This window comes from Equus asinus, chromosome 5 (genome assembly GCF_041296235.1).
Source record: "Equus asinus isolate D_3611 breed Donkey chromosome 5, EquAss-T2T_v2, whole genome shotgun sequence".
Taxonomy (NCBI): Eukaryota; Metazoa; Chordata; class Mammalia; order Perissodactyla; family Equidae; genus Equus; species Equus asinus.
The window spans coordinates 67,313,072-67,336,353 of NC_091794.1; the positions used below are offsets into that span (position 1 = coordinate 67,313,072).

General features: G+C 45.3%; 1 protein-coding gene across 2 annotated transcripts in view; it reads left to right on the plus strand.

Moving 5' to 3' along the window:
• Window positions 1–23,282, plus strand: part of DAB1 (DAB adaptor protein 1) — a 1,086,856-nt gene that overhangs the window by 588,627 nt on the left and 474,947 nt on the right. The gene's annotated exons all lie outside the window — the stretch shown is intronic.

The window sequence follows — 23,282 nt, forward strand, 5'->3', positions numbered from 1 at the left end:
CTGGGCCTCTAATTAGTGCATTTCTCCTCCTCCTCCTCATCCTCCCTATAAGGTGTCTTCTCATGGATGAGGAAGTAGAGATTGGATCAAGCAGCCAAAAACAAGAACGGCAGGTCGTGCCTACCTAGTCATGAAGACTAGGACTGTGTGACTGGGCTTCCAGGTACCATATGTGAGTCCCTGGTCCCTGGTCCCTGTCACCTGCAGTTCCTCTGAGCTCAGTCCCAGAGCCTCTCCGGGGGGGCAGGGTCCCATAGCAAGAACCCCACCAGCAGCTGGGATCTGGCAGCTGTTTTGTTGTCCTTGTCCTGGACCTCTAGCCAAATATCCGCCTAGACTATCTGTCTGCCTGGCCGCAGCCTCTCTCCATCCTGGCCTACTTGATCACCCAGGACCGAAGCCTGGAGAGGAACAAGGGTCCTGACAATCTTGTGGCCTTGGAGATCGAATGAACCTGAATTTGAATCTTGATCTGTTTGACGCTGTGTGATCTAAGAAAAATGCTTGATCTCTTTGAAGTTCTTTTCCTCATCTCTAACATGGAGATTAAGAGAGTATGAGTGATGCAGGGTCAGGAGGAGTCGAAAGAAAGTTTTCTTGGACTCTCAACATCTGGCAGTAGTGCTCTTTTATTTAGAGAATAGCATGGAGACGGGACCCATGGGCAGGAGGAGCTGCTGCTGCCAACATGGGTTAAGGGTAGGGCTAAATTTTCGGCATAGGCATGTGAGTTATCTCTTTACAAGACAAAGGAAAGAATATGTTAAAAAAGTCGTTAAAATGGTATGAGTGCTGGTAGGGTCTGGTGATTGAGTGGTCCTATAACTTTTAGATAAGAATCAAACCAGATTAGGTAAACGCCAGAAGCTACCACCTTAAATATTATCTTCAGCTAAAGACAAAGGAGGATGCTGGTGGTGGGGGAAGTCAGCTACATGAGGTTACCAGACAGTAAACAACTTAAGTCCTTGCCTTCCCCATTAAGAGTTTCTAGAGATAAGGCCATCTCCCCTTCCTCCTGGTGCAGAGAGGGAGACACCCCCCACAGATGGAGACTTCCTTCACAAATGCAAATGTCTCTCATCAAACGGCAAGCAAATTCCACTCCTCAGAGCCTCCTTCTCATCTGCAGTTTTTAACAGTAACCAGCCTAAAATAATCCTCATCATGAGGATTAAAGGAGATAATATATGAATAGTATTTAGCTCTTGGCACCAAGTAGAAGTTCAGCAAACGCTTGCTCCTTTGCTTTCCAGTCTCTGCTTGACCCAGGCCTGCCCTAACTCACATCCTGGTGAGCAGCAGCCCTGATAGGTGCCCAGTCCTGCTCCCCTCTGCTATGCCTCCTACAAATCCTCCAACCATGTGCTCTCCATCCCCTACCCTCAGGCACTGGCTGGGGTCCTGGAGAAATGAAAGGGTGCTCCTACCTGATTGTGAGCATGGCTCTCTCTCCAGCGACCTCTGCTTCCGAGTCCACCTCATCCTGGATATCAGAATCCACCTGAGTCGGACTCAAATTTGGAAAAATCCCTAGGACGTTGCAGTGTGGGCTTCTGACATCTCCAGTTACTGTCCTTCCAGAATCACTCTTTTCTTTCTTTCCATTCATCTTTGAATACCTGGAGTGCCTCGCAGTCTAAGCCAAGGGCTGTGAGACCACCTCCTCCCCATCCCAATAGTCAAGGAGAATGTCTATTCCTCATTCAATCATTCCACTAGTGCTTCACTCATTAATTCAACAAATTTTTGTAGAGTACACTACATGCCAAGACCTGCACTAGGTCCTGGGGAAGCAAAATGACAAGGCCATGGCTTAACTCCCTATGGGAAGAGAGGAATGACTGTGAGTTGGGGTGGGGGGGGGGGGGAGGCGGGGTAGAAGGATTAGGCCAAACCCATCCAAGTGAGGCACTGGCTCCTCCCTGCAGCCTCTCTAGCCCCCTGGCTATTCTGACCCGGGGAGCCTCAGCAGCCCAAGGAGTTGTTCTTGGGCTGCTTCTCTGTGACAAGGGCTTAAACCATAATGAATATTTATAGGACATGGTTAAGAGATTATCCTAATATGTGTTTCAAGTCCATTGATGTCCAAGCTGAGACAGATTCTGTTTGTTCAAGAGCAATAATATGCACTCCAAGTGTCAGAGAGCAGACTGCTGTGTGGGGCTTTGCTGTCTTTTTTAGGTTTTATTCAGGTCTGAAAGTATTTGGGGATTCTGACTCAGGCTCAATGTACATTCGCTAATAATAATTAATTGTAATAAATATAGTTATATAAAAGCTCCCATTTATTGAGTGCTGACTCTATGCCAGGCACTAAGCATTTGTGCATATCGACCCCTTTGGTCCTCACACTAGTCCTGTGAGGTAGGTAACACTTATCCTCTTGGTATGGATGGGGAAAATGAGGCTCAGAGAACCTCTGTGACTTGCCTGGTATGGCATGGCTAGAAAGCAGAAGAGCAAGGATTTGAACCCAGGTATTCTGTCTCTAAAGTCTACCCTCTTAAATTGAGTACCTACTTGCATAAGGCACCTCATGCAGATTAGTTTTTACAGATGAAAGCCCAGTGGTTAACGACTTGCTCGAGACCCCAAAAGCAAGTTAAGTGTTGGGTGCTGGGGCAGGGAGAGAAATGCAAGAGGCACTCCTAGAGTCCTGAGCTTGGCCACCATATGATCGAGCTTCAGTAATGTGGCGTTGGCCCCAACCTCACCCACAGCTGGAGCCTTTCGACTTCCACCTTTGTTTTGTAGAGCCAATTCCAGGGCCTCATAGGACCTCTGGGCCCTAAAAATAAGTCAGTTTATTTCTTCACTTCCTTATTGCTAACCTCACTTCCAGCTGCCCATTTCTCTCACCTCTAGGATTTGCCGTGGGCTCTATGTTCTTGAAACATAACAATATTCCTTTAGTGCTTAAAATTATATTTTCCAAAGCACGTTCCATGTGATAATTCACTTGATTGTCCAAATCACCCTGTGAGGCTAAGAAGGGGAGGAATTGGCTGCCCTTTCACGCTGAAGAATAAGCTGAGGGTTCCAGGGGTGAAGCTCTTCCTGGCAGTAAAGTTGCTCATTAAACATTGCTGGGACTAGAACCCAAATCATTGATTGTCTCTGGAACACTGATTTTCCTGTTTGCTTCCTCTCCATACATTGTAAAATATGATCTAAGCTCAGGTTTCTCCCCCAATTCTGCCAAATACTTAGAATTAGGGTGTTTCACATCTCTCAATGCCTTTATCACCTGAAAAATTAGGAACAGAGAGTTGTTTGTCTAGTTGTTCTATCCCAAACATATTTTTCCATCTGGGAGGAGGGCCCTGAGCTCAACTGCTGTAATTTCTTGGAAAGCCTTTAATGCACCTGCCTCAAATTCCTAGCACACTTTGAAACGCAATTTAAAATAACTGGTCTTGCCATTTCTGTGCATTCTTACCTCCTTTCTCAACTGTTCAGGTGCAAGGCCATGCTCTGTGGAACTACGTACAGTGAGTAGAAGATTGTGTGCGCAGACCTTGGTTTTCCCATCTGTAATATGGCTGGTGGAAACGACACTGGACCCAGGGAGACCCGCCAGGGGCTGGATTGCGTGATTAAGATCCTTCTCGTCCTGTTGTTCAGTTACTCTAAAACATCAGGTTCTTACTCAGCACATATCTTGTTCTACATGTCATCCCTTCTGAATTGGTGTTGGAATCCTCACTCTCACCCTCAAATAAAAGTGTGGGACCTGGGACCAGGATGTTATGGCTCGACATACCTTGTTAAGTAGCCAGTAGACAAACCAAAGAGCATAACTGGGAGTGGAAATGAGGACAAGTGTCATTCAGGAGTAGAATGTAAAGTAATGAAAGGGCATATTCTTAGCTGAGAAAAGGGATTTCATCCTGTGCTTGCCAACATTTATAAATCCCATTGCAAAGACTGTGTTTTTCAGTAAGGACCCACTGAGGTGGACTAGAAATGGCAGTGCGCCTGGACTCAGACACCCTGCATTCAAGTTGCAGGCCCTCCCCTTACTAGCTCTGTGACTCTGGACGAGGCCCACCCTAAACCCCAAGCTCTTGCCCTGGAGGATCTTTTAAAAGTGGGAACCATGTCTTTTCCCCTCTCCGAGCCCAGAGTGAGCATAGCACCTGGCCTGGGGTTGGAGTGAAATGCCCATCGCTGACTAGTGAACAGCAAGGCCTGAAACAAATGACCTATGTGAATGCTGAGGATTTATTCAGAGGGGATTACTTATCTGTTCTTGTTTAAGTCTCATAAGTACAGTGCTGTTTTCTGCTTTGTCATTTGCTTTTGAAAGAAAAAGACAGAAAGAAAGGAAGAAGCAAAAAGAAAAAGAACGAGAATGCCAAAGATTGAAGGCTCCAACATGAGTGTTTTCTGTAAATGTAATCTGGATGTGGCCCGACCCCCCAAAACGCTGTGACTCCACAGAATGAGGGGAGACCAGCCCCGCCAAATGCTCTGCTTTCACCAATAACCTCACTGGTGAGCTTCTACGTTCGAACGTTTTCCAGTATGAAAAATCTTCCCAAAGGCTTTTCAAAATCAGTCTTAAAATAAATGCAAGAGGAACACAATCGAAACCCTTGTAGGATAGTGTTTTGTTAAAAACCCAACCTTATAAGACTGAAAGAGCTAGGAAGTCAACAGAAAACAAAATGGCAAGAAAATCCCTCAGCACTATTTTATATGTATATATGCATATATACTATATGTATATCATATGTATATAATACATGTATATGTATATCATGTGTATAATAACACATGTATATTTATATAACATAGTATACACGTAATATTATCTATAATATATATTAGATAATATATTTTATATGTTGCAGTCCTTATTTAAGAAAAAAAATTTGTTCTGAAAGAGTTTGTAAGAAAGTTATTTGGAATTCAAAGCACATTTTCTATATTAACAAAGGCAATTATGGTTAGGTATGCTGGTTAGAAAACGATGAAAGCTTATTGAATCCATAGTTGAAACTGTATAATGATAAAATCAATGATTAAAACAATACAAACAAGTTAATTTATTAAGTACTTAAATGTGCCGCGTCTGTGCTAAAGGCTTTATCCACCTGGTTTCGTGCATGGATAACCTGCCACGGAGGCGCCGTGAGCCTAGTTCCAGGGAAAGAAAGCAAAGCCAGGGCAATTCGGTGACTCCCACTCACCAAGCCGCGAAGTGGCTGAGGGAGGGTCTGAAGCCGTGTTGGACTTGTGGTTTCCACCCAGCGTTGCACGTCTCTGACATCATTGGATTCTATAGGATTCTCACCACCTTTCCTCGAGCCCAGACGAAGGGGCGTCTCCCCGTTGGAGGCCTTCCTACTCTGCGCTCTCAATCCCTTCTCCTCTTGCCTCTTAGGAATTTACTCCAGCAAATAGCTCCTCTCCATTGTTTCTTTAACTGCTTCTCTCTCTGCTAGCTATTTCCTGCTCTCATCACAGCAAAAAACAAACACAACTTCCTTTTGGACACTTTCCTCTTCAGCTGGTGCTCTCTTCCTCCTTCCCTTCTCAGCCAAGAGTCTTCACACCGCCCCTCCTACTAGCCTCCCATTAGCGCCTCACACCCTTGCCATTGGTTTTGTTGTTTGGATCCCTGAGCCACTCCAGCTATTGTCCCTCAGGGCGGAGCACCCCACACTCCTCACCTTGCTGGTGCTGCTTTTGGCCTCGAGCCTTGCCTGCTTCTCAAACCCTCTAGACCTTATCCTCTGTGGACAGCTCTGCTTTCTCACTTGTCTTCCTAGGAGTCTGACTTCTTTGTGGATGCCTCTTCCTTTATTTTTACTGAATTGGCTCCTATTCCCACTGCTCTTATCACTATATGCATTCTCTCAGAATAACCTCATTCATACATTATTTCAGCACCAGTTTTTTTTTCCACTAAAAACTCCAAAGTCTGTGCCCTAGTCCTAAGGGATACTAACAACCCCCGGACAGCCCCATTTAAATGACCCACAGGCACTTCAGAGGACCAGTCCTCAATTCCTTACTCCCTACCCTCACCATCCCACCCTGGAGCCTCCCCAGCCCTATCCCCTTCATCTCTATTTCAGTGAACAACAGCGTCAGCCACCTGCATACTCCAACTGGAATCTGAAATCGTCCCAGACTCCTCCCTCTCCCTTTCCCCACTGGCCTCCTGCCCTCAGCTCCACTAATCTGGCCCAATCTTGTCACCTCCCCTCCACCCTTAACGTGATGACTTCGTCACCTGTTTCCTAGATTGTTATCACAGAACATCCTCCTTACCTCCTGTTTTACCCCCTCCCGTCCTTCCTCCATCACGTCTCTAGGAATGAAACATAAGTCTGAATGCCTAACTTCCCGATGCAAAATACTTCAGAGCTCCAAATTCTCTGCTCGTTAGCCAAGGAGGACCACGTGTGACTTGCCACCTCCCTCACTCTCCAGCCTCGTCACCCACGACGTTACCTCTCTCCTAACGACGAACTGATTGCAACGTCCGACACACAGCACTCTGGTTCACAAGGCCGTGCCTTTGCTCACACCGTTTCCTCCACCTGGAATGCTATCCCATCCCATCTGAAAGTCATTCGTTCTTCAGTACATTTCTCAGCAATCCTGTCTTCCAGGAACTGTAACCAAACTTCCCCAAAGGGGAATAGAAGCCCTTGCCTTGTGACCCCATAGCATCAGCATTCCCCTCTACCACCACACCCGGCAGAATGTGCTGTCATTCTTTCTCTTCTTGCCCATCCTCCTGGACAGCAAGTTCATTGAAAGCAGGAATCTTGGTTGTTCAATTCTGTTTTTTCAATGTTGAGCAGCGTGCATACCACGAAGTGGGTGCTGAGTGAATTTTTGTGGCCCTCAATTGGATTTGTCAAGTTAACCTTAAACTGGGGATTTTAGAATGAAAATTGAGCTGTGGCAGGCACTTCAGTAGGGTCAGAAGAAACTAAGCTAATTTTGGAATGTCCTAATTGTGAGAAAGACCTCACCTGACCCCCCTGGCTGTGGCAGCATGCACTGTGAAGCCAGAATATAGCAGCACCGCTGTGACTACTCAGATCCCCTGGGGGAGAGTGAGAGGGGGTGTCTAGGAGAAGCTTTCCTCATTAGAAGGGAATGTAAGTCTTCTCAATCGCTCTGCATCTCTCCTGTCTACTCTTTGTTTGAAGGTGTAACATATTTCTTTGCTAGGGGAAGTTACTCATTGCTGGTCCAAATTCTGCCTTGGAACATGACCTCAGCATTTGGTGCCCTGGTTAATAATTAGGAGCGACTGTTTCAAGTCTTGGGAAAAGAAGTTCCTTGCAATCACTTCTCTGCCACTTTTTGCCTATAAATTAATCCATCAAGAAGATGGTGTTTCCTTCCAGCTCTTAAGGGATTCACACCACTTATGCAAACTCCTGGAGGCTGGAGTCTGAGTTTAGATGCCCTCATGAGTTCAGGAGCAGAGCTCTTTAAATGGTGTTCCACATTTGCATATAGAATGATGTTGGCACAGGCAGCAGTGAGATCGCAAGTCTTTCGTTCCCTCAAGTGGCCACCGTGTCCTCACACTAAGAGAGGGAAGCTCAAGTGGTCTAAGTTGTCTGAACTCTGTTTGCTAATTCTCCATTTTCATTTCGTAGACGGCTCCAGTGAATCTGAGTAGGTTAGACCCAATTTAGCCTCCTTGTAATGTATTTAATCATTCATTCATTTATTCATCCATCGTCATAACTATCATGCGCTTGCTCTGTGCCACAGAACCAGCAGTCACAAAAGGGAGGGGCTGGCATCCTGGCTCTGCCCTCTTTCCGGGCAATGCTTATAGACACATCGTTCATGAGGTAAGGATGAAATGGTAGGGAAAATAATCCATATTTACTGAGTGAGACGGTAGGGAAAACAATCCTATAGATGGCACACCCTTTGGACTCATTCCCATAGTGCTCAGAGAAGGTAATGTTAGCGGCATGCAAGTTAAGACGCAATTGCTGTTCCTAGTACAGATGGAGGGAGTGTGAAATGCGTGGTCTTAGGGTAATCACTTCTAACTGAACCACTTTATGTGACTTTGAGCAAGACATTTAACCCCTCGGAGCTTCAGATTCCTCGGCTGTAAAGTCAGAATAATGGTATCTTGCAGGATTGTTCCTAAAAACCCTGTGAACTCGTGTATGCAAAGTGCCTAACACACCACTTGGGATCATGTGAGTGCTTTATAAATGTTACTTGCTTTCTCCTCTACACCACAATTTTAGGCCCCTCGAAGCATACAAAGATGACTAAGACAAGATACAAAGTCATGTGCTTTCAAACAGCTTACTAGATACTTAAGTTAACAACAAAGGACTATCTATATTAAACACCAAGAAAGTTGCCCTCAGGGAGTTCAGAAAGAGAGATGTGAGCAGTAGAACTAAAGAAAGCTGTAGAGAGCAACTAGAACAAATAAAAGAGGGATAAGATAGATGGATGGATGAATGGATGACGATGACCAGACAGAGAGAGAAACTGAGAGATGATCGATAGATAGATTGATGGAGGCAAATAGACAGGCAGAGAGACTTGTGTTAGAAGGACTCCTATTATATTAGGTGGACGAGTAGGATGGTTGGTTAAATGGTTAGTCAAAAGGCCTAAAGGCATGAATACCCGATGGAGAGTAGTAAGTCTGTGTACACAGATATAGTAAGAGAGATATAGTTGAAACGGTAATTTAGCAGTAGGTGGTATAGAATCAAAGGATCCTGTGTCTGAGCTATCAACTAACCCAATTCCCGGTCCATGTAGGAGTCCTATCTATAACATCCCAGCACTAGTGGTCTAGTCTCTGTGAGAGCTGAGAGCTCACCACTTCCGGTCCACCACTGTGTGGATGGCATGTAATCCTGTTTATTGACAGTCTGCTCAGTATCATGCTTTTTCTATGCGTCATCTTACATCCTCTCAAGTGCCCTTTAGGAAGATATTATCATCCTCATTTTATAGAAGAACAAACTGAGATGCACAAATCTTATAGTTAATTAAGGGACCCAGAATCTGCACCAGGTCTTTTACTCCAAAGCCTGCTAAGTGTGCTAGCACATTTATGTTCATAGAGGAGACAAGTCCTTAGGTGTCAGTCTTGTCCATCCTGAGAACTCTCCCCCCAAAAGCCTTTGCTAGTAATAAGGGACTGTCCTGCCCACTTCCTAATGCCTGCAGAGCTCTCACTGCTTTTTTTTTTTTTTTTTCGATATCTGGTACTTAGAACCATCCCTTATAAATTTCATGTCTGTTTAAATTCTGTTTCATAAATTCTTTCTTTGTTCTTTCTTTAAATTAGGAAGAATTATCAAAAGCTAATAGAAATTTTAAAGACCTCCTCTTGCTCTCGTTTGTGCTGACCTGAAAAAGGTCTATTATCTGTCCCATTGCACACTCCAATGTCTTCCCTCCAAAAGATGTATTAGTGTCTTTAGCTATTCAAGGGATTCAACTGACCGAGCATGGTTGGGTCATTGCAACTTGATTTATCAAACTCTTAAAGATTGTCCTTGATGGGTTCAGAGTCTTCCTGGGTACCGACTCAGGAACCTCTCCAGGACTGATGCCATCTGACCTTCAGGACTGAGAAGGCAGTAGATGATGTCATCACATTTGCCAAGGAAGGCTCCAGAAAGCAAAATGCCTTTGACTTAGAGGAATTCGAGAATAGGATCTATTCTTCATAACTTCCTTTGCAGAACACTGTTGTCAGGCCCTGAGTTAACCAACAAATTCAGCAAATTTTTAGCGCCAACCTACTACATCTCACACTTTGCAGAAGACATGGAAGATGCAAAGCTAAGACCCATTTCTTGCCCTGAAGAAACTAACGTTGCAGGCCAAAACAAAGCAGGCTATGTAACAGCTATATCTTATAGGGGTAGATCACTGCTGTTAGAATAATCTGAACAAGGTGACGTAGGAACGCAGCCAAAGCAGGAAAGTTCTTGACAACATCTGCAATACCAAGAATTTTAACCTCTATTTGAATATCTCCAGTCACTGTGTCCTTAATACTCCACAAAACACTCTAATTCTTTGCGGGGCAATAGAAGATGCTAGTTAAGAATATAGGCTCTGGAGTGACACTATTTAGGCACGCTATTTAGGATCTCTGTATATCAGTTTCCTTAGCAATAAAATGAGAAAATAATAGTACCAATCTCATTGGGATATTATGAGTATTAAATAAATTAGTACACATAAGGTACTTAAAATAGAGGTTAGCACATCGTAAGCATGCATGTTAACGTGAGCCACTATTGTTATGAAGAAGTAATGCTAGGAAACCTCCATGTGCTAAGTCTAAAGCTGCCTAAGTCTACTATCTATCCAGTAGACCCAGCGCCATACCCTCCGAGGCAAAACCTGGCCCGGCCCAAGCAGTGACCGAAAGCATTCAAAACTGGTTGGCTGAGCCGCAAAGGAAGGTAGGTTCTGTGCTATTGTTTTCAGAAGAGGAAAATGCTACCGAGTCCCCATCACATGATACAGTGATGGTGTGGACGGTGCTAGGAAAGATTGGAAGAACTGAAGATGCGATTTGCTTATAGCTTTGCTTGGAAGGTATTAGATTCGTAACTAAAAGACTAGATCCTTATTGAGCACATTCCATATGCAAAAACTTCTGTTGTTGGTATAATAGGAGTTGGAAAGATCAGTAAAAAATGGTTCCTCAGTGTGGGGTTTAGAACTTGAACTTGATTTGCGATTTAAATTTAAATCTCAGCTCTCCCGCCTTCTAGATGGGTGACCTTGAGAAAACTTAAATTCACTGACCTGAAACTTCTTCATCTATAAAATGAGATGATAATGATAATACCTGTCACAGAGTGTGGTTGTGGGAAATAGATGATATTTTTAAGTTACTTGCCATAGGATCTAGAATATAATAAATACCAAGTTAACATTGAGTACTTATTAATATCCAATAACTCATAGTCTTATGGAGGAGAGATAGCACCAGATGGATGCATAAATAACTATGATTATAACTATGTCATACACATACAGTGTACAACAGATAAATACACATAGAAGACATTAGGAGAAGGAGAGCAGAAAGAAATTCTGCCTGCAGAGGAAATGCTGCATTACATGGTTGCAGACAGATGGATGCAGTTTTTCTATCACTCCTTTATTCATTCATTCAGCAGTGTCTTTTGTGTGCCAGCCACTGTCCTGGAGGATAAGGATTGATCTGCTTGTTGGGGAGTCAACAGAAAGAGACAAGAGCAAAGAGGTAAGAGAGTAAACAAAATGTCCAAGAAAGAGTAAGAACGTTGTCATGGGAGGGATGTGAGGTGAGTGGAGAAAGCAGAAGCCTGGAAGAGCAGGAAGTCTGAATGCCAGACTGAGCAGTCTAGACTTCATTCTCTATGCCAGTGTTCCCAACCAGGGTGGTTTTGCACCCCCACCCCCAGCCCACCCTCAGGGGACATTTGGTAATGTCTGGAGACATTTTTGGTTGTCACGACTGGAGGGGTGCTACTGGCTTGTAGTGCGTAGAGGCCGGGGATGCTGCTGAACATCCTACAATCCTCAGGAGAGCCCCACACGAAAGAGTGATCTGGTCCCAAATGTTAATGGTGCTGAGGTTGAGAAACCCTGCTCTAAGCAGTGGGGAGATGGAGCAGGTTTTAGAGCTGGGAGTGAGAAGACCCGCAATTAATCTAATTCCTCTGAAGGGTGTGTGGTTATGGGAGACGCTGGACTCAGGGAGACCAGATGTGAGGGATTCAAAATGGTTTGGGAAGAGGTGCTAATGAGGCACTGAGAGGAGAAGGGTGATGTGAGAGACATGGCCGGGGGATAGATACCTAACACAATCGCGGGATCACCTGAAACAATATAGGTAATGCTGAGCCCATCACAGGAGCTCAGTAAATATTACTGCAGGTGCATTTCCTTCCAGACGTTTTAAAATATACTTTCAACTTTGGATAATTTTAGATTTACAGACATGCTGTAAAGATAGTACAGAAAATTTCCATATACCCTTTACGCAGTTTCCCTTAATGTTAACACTTTACATAACGATGGTGCATTTGTCAAAACCAAACTATAGACTTTATTTAGATTTCACTAGTTTTTCTATTCATGTCCTTTTTCTGTTCCAAGACTCAATCCAGGACACCACATTGCATTTAGCTTCCATCTATTTTTTATGTGCATATTTGTTTGTTGAAAAATAAATGTATTCGCAGTGGTTGAAGTGAACGCCTCTCTGGAGTTCTGAGCAGACCCGAATGAAGAGAGATGGCTGTGCTTTGGGGACATCAGCTGTGCGCTTTGCTCAAAGTTCTCAGTAGCTACGTCTTGGCAGGAAATCAACTCTGTAACTGACACTTTATTCTGTAAATGAAATGACTAAATTAAGCCGAGCTATAGCTTTAAAAGGTTTCCTTTTAGAAGAATTAAGTATCTCAATTTAGTAGTATGGAATTCAAATTTTAAAAAGCTTCAAATTTCAGGTGCTTTTTAAAAAAAGAAATTTAAACATTTAACCCAGATTATAAAAACAGATTGTTGAACCATTTCAAACAATCTTCAGTACCTCAGTCTATGTGCTTGATGTTTCTGAAACAGTGCTCCAGCAGCGGTCAGCCCTCGCAGACTGAGCGCGGAGAAGCCCACGTGGGGATCCGGCCGCCTCAGGCTGCCCCTGGCTGCCCTCCCTCCCCCTTGCCTTCTCTGTCATTTATCTCTTGGTCTCAGTTCCAGTTCTTCAGTTTCCTGGCTTCATACTCCAAATTCTAATAGCCACCTGAATTCCTTTTAGTTGTTGTGTTTATATATAAAACTATACTATTAATACACATTTGTTGGAGAAAATTAGAACCTACAGATAAGCATAAAAGCAAAAATTGAAATTACCCATAATCCTATCACTATTAATATCTTTACATTTTGTTTTCTAAAGTAGACATACATATTCTCTCTAAATGGGCTAAATGATAATAACATAACCACATGTAGCATTTGTTCATGTATCAAGTTAGTTAATCCTTAAAATGTCCCATGAAGGGATACTGTTATTATCTTCATTTTACAGGCGAGGAAACCAAGGCTCAGGGAGTAGGCGCCTTGCCTAAGAGCACACAGCTGGGATTGGAGCAGCCAGGCTCCAGAAGCTGTGATGTTAACCACGATGCTGGACACCGTACTACATGCTATTTTATTGCCTACATCTTTCCATTTAAAATACATGAGGAACATCTTTCTATGTCAACACATATATTCTCCTTTTAGATACTTTTCATGTGTCTTATCTTAGACACAGGGCTCAGTAAACATCTTTAACCATGGGCCGTAGGACCCGTCTTGAATCACTCACTATCTTGTCTGGTTTCCATGACTCCTTTGGTCGTCTTTGCTTCTGCTTCTCAGTCTTGTCATCCTCTTGCTTCCCTCCCATACCTTCCCCCAACATCTACACACACGTGCGCACACACGTACACTCCCCTCCACTCAGCTCTCAGCCTGGTCCATTCCTTTGGTGTGGAAGCATCCACGGTTCTCTCAGCTGCACACCTCCTCTGACAGTTGCACTGTCATCAGTGGATCCATTAGTGGAGAATGATGACTTTATCATGAAAGCTTCACTGTGGAGTCTTCATCTAGGTTTATACAAATGCTCATTTCAACAAATATTTATTGGGCGTCCGTTATTTACAAAGTACTCTAGGGACACAAAAGTTAGCTTTTCTCCACCAAAAGTGTACAGTCCTATGAGTGACTGAGAGGCAAGTAGAGCCAACCAGAATGTCAACTCTTAGTAAAATGAAGGTATTCATAACATGAGGTGGGAGCCAAGAGAAGGTAGCTATGAATTTTGATTGGAAAGCTTGAATAAGTTTCCAGATGAGGTGACCACAATATTAATTATCATGTATTTATTCTGCCTCCAGTGGGTGTCATGTATGATGATCTGACAGGCTGGGTCACCCAGGAGTCAGGGCTTTGAGCCCAGCATTTGAAGGGGAACAGCAGTGGGGTGATAGGGTGACCAAGCGTACTGGTTTGCCCAGGACTGGGGGCTTTCCAGGCCACGAGATTTTCAGTGCTAAAATCAGGAAAACCGGGACAAGTTTGTCACCCAAATCACAGTGAACTATACAGATAAAACTTATTGGCCTTAGGGAGCTCAATCCTAGAGGAGAGAGATTATAAACTAGTAACAGAATAAAAGGAAGTGATGTCAGATGGACAGTGCACTGGAGAAAATACGGCAGAGTGAGAGGAGAGAGGGATTGGAGCCCTGGGGTACGGGGGAGCAGGCGACATTGGATCGAATAGTTGAGGAAGGCCTTCGATCAGTTGTCATTTAAGCAGAGACATGAATCTAGGGAGAGAGTCATGTGGACACCTGGGAAAAAACATTGCAGGCCAGCGCAGCACAGCACAGTGTGTGAGGGGGCAGAGAGCCATGGATGGGATCAGAGAGGTGGCAGGAGCTGGATCCCACAGGGTCTTGTGGGACATGGAAAGTCCCCTGGATTTCATTTCAAGACAGAGAGGATGGTGGAAGCTTTGAGGGACGCAGTGGCATCATCTGATGGATGATTTACAGGGACCGCTCTGGCTGCTGTGTGGGACTAGAGTGTGGGGTGGCAAGAATGAGGCCGGAAGACTAATTAGGAGGCGATTGCAGTAATCCAGGAGAAGGAGAAAATACATACAGGAAGTGCAGAGGCCTCAGACAAGCCCGGGCATTATGTCACCCCCGTCATCCCGAGTGCAAATTACTTAACTTCTGTTAGCCTTTAATCTTCTTATCTATGAAGTGAGGATTAACAAATTGTGAAAGTTCAATGAAATCATGTGTACGGAAGTGACTAGCAAAGTACTTGCATTCTATTGTGAGAATACTAGAATGCTGTAGGAATTAAAATGTTAAATCGCTAATCTGATTCTTAAGACCGCTGACTAGCCACACAAACATGTGGCTATTACTCAGACAGAGGAGCATATTCCTGTGCCTTGGTCGCATTCTTCTAGCTCTGTGGTGTATGTATATCCTCTCCTTACTGCAATCAAAAACACTGAGTTCCTAAATGTACTTAGCAGTTTTGTGCTACTCTCTCTCTGCTCCTGTGGTTTCCCCTGCTCAGAAAGCCATTCCTTCCACCCCCAATCCTGTTCCTCTTGGCCCAGACCCAAACTCACCTCCCCGAGGTCTTCTATTCCAGCAGTCACTCACTGCTTTCTTGTTATTTTCTTAGGAGTTTGTGTTTAGTTCTAACTCTATTACACATCACAGCCTTTTATTATATAGTTTTTTATATGCCTAGTTTTCTAATAGGAAAAATGGAGGGCAGGGACAGTGTTTAATTCGTCTTGGATCTTATAAGTGTGTACACCACTCCCTGCGTAGCTCTGTCCGTGGCACACGGCAGAAGCTTAAGAAATGCCTAACGAATTGGCCTTGAAATGGTTGTGTTTATAACTTGACCCCTGATATTCCACCGAGGAAAACAGAAGCAGCGTGCTCTAGAGGAAGGAGCGGGTTTGAGGTCAGACACCTGAGAACAAAACTAGAGTCTGACATTCGCTAAGGTCTGTGGTCTTGCCTAGATCCATTTATTCATCTGAATCTGTTTCCTCATCTTGAAGCAGTGTTTCAGTAGTCTGTTGCTGCAGAGCAACTTACCCTGAAACTTAGCATTAAACAGCAATCATGTATCATTTCGCACAGTTCCCGAGGGTCAGGAATCTGGGAGCAGCTTAGCCAGGTGGTTCTGATTTAGGGTCTCTCAGGGTGCAGGAAAAGTGACAGCTGGGTTTACTGTCACTTGAAAGCTTGACGAGGCTGGAGGAGCTGCTTCCAGACTCACTCCCAGGGCTGCTGGCAGGAGGTTTTATTTCCTTTCTATGTGGGCGTCTCCATAGGGCTGCTCCCGACATGGCAGCTGGCTTCCCCGAGCAAGTAATCTGAGAGAGAGACAGAGACAGAGATGGAATCTGCAGGGTTTTTATAACCTAATCTCAGAAGAGATGTACCATCTCTTCTGCCCCATCCTATTGCCGCACAGACCAACTCTGATACATTGTGGGAGAGGATTACATGGGGGTGTGAATACTAGGAGGCAGGCATCCTTGGGGGCCATCTGGGAGGATGACTGTCACAAACAGGTAAGATTTACCCCATGACTGTTTAGAATGAAAATCTAAGCGTTCTTAGCTTGCCTGCTTAAGGGACTCTGATGGTCTCTGATGACCCCTGGATAAACCCAAGGTCTCTGACTAGGTACACAAAGCTCCAAGACCTGACTCCTGTCTGCTTTCCCAGCCACATGCCCCTCCTCCCTTCTTCAGACTTTAAGCTCTAATTCTATGGAACTCTGGCTTCCTGGCTTTTGTCCATGCTGTTCCCTCTGCTTGGAATGCCCTTAATGCACTGTGCTGGCCCACCTCGTAAGCTCTTTGTGCTTTCCACTGTGCTGACGTCTTGCCTCCTGCCAAGGCCCCTTTCCTCTCATCTCCAGGTGGCGTCCTGGGGGCGTGGCCCACTGCGGGGCCTGGTCGCAGGCTCCTCTGCCCACGTCGTCAGAATAACCACCTGTTTCCACAACATGCAGTACAAGAAGGATTTCCTTTGGGGTTTGACTTGGATTGAACACCTGTCTTTGGTGTGTGCTGACTGATTTGAGGAGAAAGGAAAAGACCTAACTTTCGTTAAACTCCCAGAGAGCCAGCTGGTGCCCCAAGCACCTTCTCAAACATTGTCTTACTTAGTCACAGACAGTTTCCTATTTGGACAAGTGATTGCATTTTTTTGGATCTTAGTAAACTCAGCAGGAATATAAGAATATTTCCCAAATATGCCCTGGACACTTCCACTCATCTGCACACAACCTCCCCTGGGATGCTCTCTACTGCATCTCCTTGTGCTCGGTCTTCAAGCCCCCCAGCATCTAATCCCACCTCCGTCCCTTGGGATCTCAGTGACCTTAGGAAAGTTACTTAACTTCGCTGGGGCCAGAAAATAGCAGTACCCAACAACCATGGCTGGTGCTGTTGGGAATGCTGACTGAGATTATGGTCCTCAGGGGTGCCTAGAATAGTCTCTGACACCTAGTAGAGGTCTACAAATGTTGACCTCCCTTTCTTTCCTTCTCTCAGGCCCAAAGCAAACATAAACCTAAATACCACCCACCCATCCACCCCAAACCCATTCTGTTACATCTTCCTCCCCTATCCAGGTGCCCATTTTCAAAACTGTAACTGCATGTCTCATAAATAAAAGTATGGCTGAGGGGGGAGAAGGATGGGCGTCAGGCCCTACCAACCTGGAGGTGGGTCTCACAAAAGCCACCCTGTTACAGTGGCACTGCGAAGGAAGACTTGTCCAAACTTCTCTGAGGCTCAGTTTCTCTATCCACAAAATGGGAAAAACAAAAATAAAATCTGCCTGAGAAGTTTCGATGAGCTGAAACCATGATTTTTAAAAAGAGTCTCTAGGCCAGGACTGGGTACATGGTAGATGTCAGTAAATGTTTTAAGCCCTTTCTTGGATACACGCATTCCATGTGTACTTGTCAACAGCTTGGGCCTCCTAGTTTTGCACAGCCACATCACAGCCACCTAAACGTGTCATCCATTTATTAGGGGACAGCCTCACTAATTACGCTGCCTGCTGGAGCACTAATTAGGCCTGGGTCTCATGTTTGGGTTCTGTCAGCTGTCTTCCTCCTTGTCTCTGGGAGCTCCTGGCGCTGCTGTCAGTGCACCCAACATTTCTCCCCCTTACCCACCTCATGTCGCTTCATTATTTATGTACAAGTCAGAGATGATCTTTGGCCTTTTTAAATTACATTTATTTTTATCGTCTTCTGTAATCCTATCATATTTTCAATTACCCACTCATTCATTTGGAAGTAGATTCCCCCCCCCTTTGGCAGAAAAAACAAGTAATTTTACAAAGTAGCTCAAAGGTTTCTGTTCCAATCAGAATCCTTCATTTGAGCATTCTGTCCTCTGGTTTCTCAGAGAATTTATAGGAGAAAGGTAATTTCTTAGTTAACAAAAGATGCTCCCTTTTCTCCCTTCCTCGTCAGTTACACATGCAGGGACTCAAAATAATTTGAAATCTTATATTATTATTTTTGCCACAGCTTTGAATGGGAGCAGGAAATAGTCTTTATAGAATAAGTGCTTGAATCAGCTACTTAATTCTCTCAGTATTACAATTGAATCCCCTCCTTCAAATCTAGAAAGCCAGCCCCCTCCTGTTTTAGATTTTGTTTTAAAGCTTTTCAGTGATTTTTATTCATTTGTTTGTTTTTCTAATTCATCTAATCATCCAAGGCAACAATGGCGTGGTGAAATCTTCATTCTAAAATATTTTCTGAAGAGAATCAGCATTCTGGTCATTAATAGACATCCTCAGTCTCTTCGGCCTGAGCTGAGGCTGAGTTCCCACCGACTGCTCCCAAGGAAGCCTCCGCCTGCCTTGATGGCCTGAGAAGAGCTTGGCTGACCTCTGAGGACCAACACGGGAGGTGGGGGGTTGGGAGGTTTTCAAAGGAAGGAAGATATCGCAGTTGAAATGCCAAGGCTGCAGTTTTGAAGCAAGACCTAAACAAAAAGCATCTCCCCCTGGTCCCGTGTTCTATCCTGAGCATGTAGCTTTGGAGGGAAGGTGGGCCCAAAGGAATCCCAGAGTCCTGGTGAACGGAGAACTCTTACTGCCTGCTAGTCAGCCCTGCTTATGCTATAGTTGGGTCGTGTGAGGTCACAGAGGGGAAGCTGCACACCCTGAGGCAGTCAGTGACAGTACCAGGCCTGGAACACAGATGTTCTGCCCTTGGCCCAGAGCTCTGGGCACTGAACAGGCTGCTCTCTGTCCTGCTGTGCTGAGTAATGGGACTTGGGCTCAAGCAGAGGTGGTGGCTGAGGATCAATGCAGCTCCAAGCTTTCATCTTCATCAGCTCTTTGTTTTTTGCAGCTTGCCTTTCTTTAATCTTAAGAATAAAAGGGGGGTGCTGGCCTGGTGGTGCGCTCCACTTCGGCAGCCTGGGGTTCACCAGTTTGGATCCCGGGCGCAGACCTACACACCGCTTATCAAGCCACACTGTGGCAGGCATCCCACATATAAAGTAGAGGAAGATGGGCATGGGTGCCAGCTCAGGGCCAGTCTTCCTCAGCAAAAAGAGGAGGACTGGTGGCAGATGTTAGCTCAGGGCCAATCTTCCTAAAAAAGAGAGAATAAAAGGGGGTGTGAGGATTGTGGAGTCATGGGGCACTGAGGGAGTCAGTCTGCTCCTCACTGCTGGACAGAAACTTCAGGGAGGCAGGAAGCTGGGAATGCCAGCTGCTCAGAAAAGGTACATGGGGCCAATGAATAAACAGCCTACAAGCCAGAGGTGGAAGCAGGAGCCAAGCCAGGACAGAGAAGCCATTGCCAAAATGTCAAATCATCAAGGATGACATGAAATCCTTTCATTCAGCCATATTCCTGAGGCTACTGCTATAGGTCTCAGGATATAAAAGATAGGGTGATAAAGAAGGTAGCTACAGGGAGCTCCCAGTCTGATGGAGGAGACAGGGCAGTACATGGAAACGACAGGGTGTGTGCTAAGTGCTCGGAGTGGGCAATGGTTTCCATCTTTGGCTGCGCTTGAGAACAACCTAGGAGCTTTCTTAAAAAAACAAGAATGCCTGGGCTTTACCCAGATCAATCAAATCCAACTCTTGAGGATGGGAAGTGAATGTTTTTTCAATCTCGCAGGTGATTCTGATGCAGAGTGAGTGTTAGGCACCACTACAGCAGAAGGAAGCCCCGGGGAATGTGGGAACCATTGTCTCAAACTGGATGACCACAGCCACTGAATAAGCTGGAGAGCATCACAAAAATAGACTCTAGGATCCCATAAGGACTACCAAGTCTGAATTGTCAAAGAATGGACACCTGGAATCTCTCTTTTGGAAAAACTCCTAAGATGGTTCAGATGATTGGGTAGGTTTGAGAACTGCTCTGCGAGAGCAGGTCTGTCCGCTGGCAGTACAGTGTGAGCCATGTGTGTCCTTCTACGTTCTCTAGCAGCCATATTATAAAAACAAAAAAGAAACAAGTAAAATTAATTTTACTAATATATTTTATTTAACACAATATATCCAAAATATTATCATTTCAACATAGGATCAATAAAAAAGTACTGCTTAGTATTTTATACTTATTTTTCATAAAAGATCTTTTTTTGGGGAGGGGGGTAGGGTAAGGAAGATTGGTCCTGAGCTGTGCCAGTCTTCCTCTATTTTATGTGGGATGCCACCACAGCACGGCTTGACAAGCAGTGCCTGGTCCATGCCTTTGATCCAAAGCTGTGAACTCCAGGCTGCCAAAGCAAAGCACACGAACTCAACCACCACGCCACCAGGCCAGCCCCCTGATATGAAATCTTTGAACTCCCGTGTGTATTTGACACCTATAGCTCTAGATCACACTGCCCACTTGCCAAAGCAGGACTGTGTGTGGTTCATCTCTGCATCCCTAATACCTAGTACCAGGCCTGACATGGCAGAGGTGCTGACTGGAAGCTGGTCTGGGTCTCTGCATTCCAGACAAGGGAAACCATGTGAACAGAGGCGTGGAGGCATGGAACAACGTGACGGTGGTGGGCAAGGAGTAGAAAGGGAGAGGCAAACAGTGCAGGAAATGAGGCTAGGGAGGGAGGCAGGACCCAACCCCGGAAAGGGAGGACCTTGCAGGACACCTTAAGGAACTTGGGTCTCCAAAGTGGCCCATTGGGCTCTTCTTCTGCCCTCTGGCTGGATGGATAGATTTTCTGTCTCATGAACCTACCACCAGGCTTTAAGAGTAAGTGTGAAGGACTTCAAATTCACTCAAGGATTTTTTTTTTCCTTGGGAGATCAGAGCTTAGGGCCTCCAGGACGTGGTGTTAGGTTTACCGGCTTATTGAGACGTGCCTCAGGGCAGGGTGACCATGTGGGCTGCTTTTTGCAGAAAACCAGAGCAGTAGATGGGAAAGACTGCTGACATTGAGAATCTGGCGAGCATATGCCTTTTCAGTTTAATTTCAACTTCAGATTTTGTCAGGGTCCTTAGAAGCCTCACTGTGGGCACATTAGATACATTTTAAGACAATAGTAAAACTGATTCGAATTATCCCATCTGTTACAATACTTTTACAGAAATCCGCCCTGCTTTCTTGGCACTAGCAGACCAACGAAGTTTGTTAGGGATTGTTGAGAGATTTGTCACTGGCTCGCATCAAGTCCGGAGACCAACTGTTCTAATCCGGGGTCTTGGGATGTATTCTGTGGTGTGGTGAGCCGTGGGACGGTTAATCGCAGCGCTGGGGCAGAGCAGGAGGGATTGCCATCAGACCACGGTCTAGAGTGGAGCTGTTGCCCAGAGACCAAAGCCGGACAGAGCCGCTGTTTGTCTGTAGAGGGAAGCCCAGTCTAGAAGGCAGACCTCAGAGCTGAGGAAGCAGCTACCCAGCCACAGGTTGCTAAGCCACGCTGTGGAGCGCTCCAAATTTTTCAGAGGGAGCCAGGTGAAGCTGGAGTCTTGTCACTTCTAAGTCAAGCAGAACAGACCCATTTTCATCCATTTTATCTTCTGGATTTCATCACAAGACCTCATTTAAAATTAATAAAAGGACTCTGCTACACGGCAAAAAGCTTGAAAAAACACTATGTAGGCAATGGGTAGCATTATGGCTAAGCCCCATGGTCATCAAGAATGTCCAACGACATGTGCTACTAGAACCCCAGTCAGACCATAGGTCCCACAACGGTAACTGCAGGCAGCTGGGCAGGTAGCACCAGGGATCTGGATCATTCATTCGTTCATGATTCATTCATTTATTCATTCCACAGGTATTTATTTTTCACCTGTTACAACCTAGATACAATGCTGTCCACTGGGAATTCAGCGGTGAATAAAATAGATATGTTCCCTGCCCTCATGTTATTTATATTCTTATAGAGGAAACAGACAATAATCATAAGCACAAATAAATAAATATAGTTATTATAGCTTGAGGTTGGGAAATTAACGCAGAGACAGAAATAATCGCGGAGGAGTGCTACTTTATAAAGGGTGATCAGGAAAGGCTGTGCTCAGAGGTGCCCTTCTGCTGGCCTCTGAAGGGTTTATACAAGTGGGCTATGCAGAGAGCTTGGGGAACAGCAATCCAGGCAGAGAGCACAGTTGGTACAAGGACCTGTGACAGGCTCTGAGGTTACTGGAGAAACTGGGAAGTTTGTGCAAGGCCTGAGCAGACAGCGGTCGTGTAAGATGAGTTTGGAGCTCAGAGAGGAGCCTGCTTAAGAAGACCTCGCGGGCTGCCGTAGTCTCTAAATACGATGAGAAACCACTGAGAGGTTTTTGGAGGGGAGTTGTTATCTTGTTCACATTTTCCGCAGACGAACTTCCTTCAGAGACCGCGTTGGGAGGAGAGCAAGGGCAAGCAGAGCCTTTTCCTAGAGACTGGTAGGCAGGTGACCAAGCCAGAGACTCTGGAAATGAGGAACACAACAGGACTCCCATTCTTAAAAACAGGACCTCAGGTGAAGCCCAAGGAAATATCCCCACTGCCCTGAACTGGCACGCAGGGCGAGCTCTCCACCGTGAGCCGGGGGCTTGATGCTGGTGGCCAACATGGCTGAAGCCACATCAGGCCTCTGCCCCAGGGCAGAATTGGCCCCACAGCCTGGAGCAGGTTGAGCTGGCAGGTCAACTTGTCTGAAGCCCTGGGGAGATGGGGTCCACAGGCAAGGAGCAGGCCAGCCTGGCATTCGGCATTTGGAGCAGAGCGCTGCCACCTGCATTAACCTACCTTGAGAAGGACTCCATGCTGGCTCCAACCCAGACTCACATCAAATCCACTTTCCCCACAAATTGCATCCACATTTTTGCAATTTGACGTGTATTGATTTTCTCCGAGGGAACCTCTCGTTGAGTTATTTAACTGCCACCATCGCAAAGGGCAGCAAGTAATTTTCAGTGCAGACCCACTTCTCGTGAGAAACTCCAATCCAGGCCAGTCCTGTAATTTCATTTCAGAGCACTCCTGGATGATTACATTATCCAAATCTGGGCATCATTCAGAATGAATGCTTCCACCGCGAGGACAGAGAGAGCATTAGACTTTCTATATCTCAACATAGTGTATGAAGCAGGAGTGAAGTAACAATGAGGAGGTGCCCAGGAGAAAAGGAAATAAAGACTGAAGGCTTCTTTACGTTTCTACTTTGAGGCAAAGGTGGCCTGGCGAGTGTCCTTGAT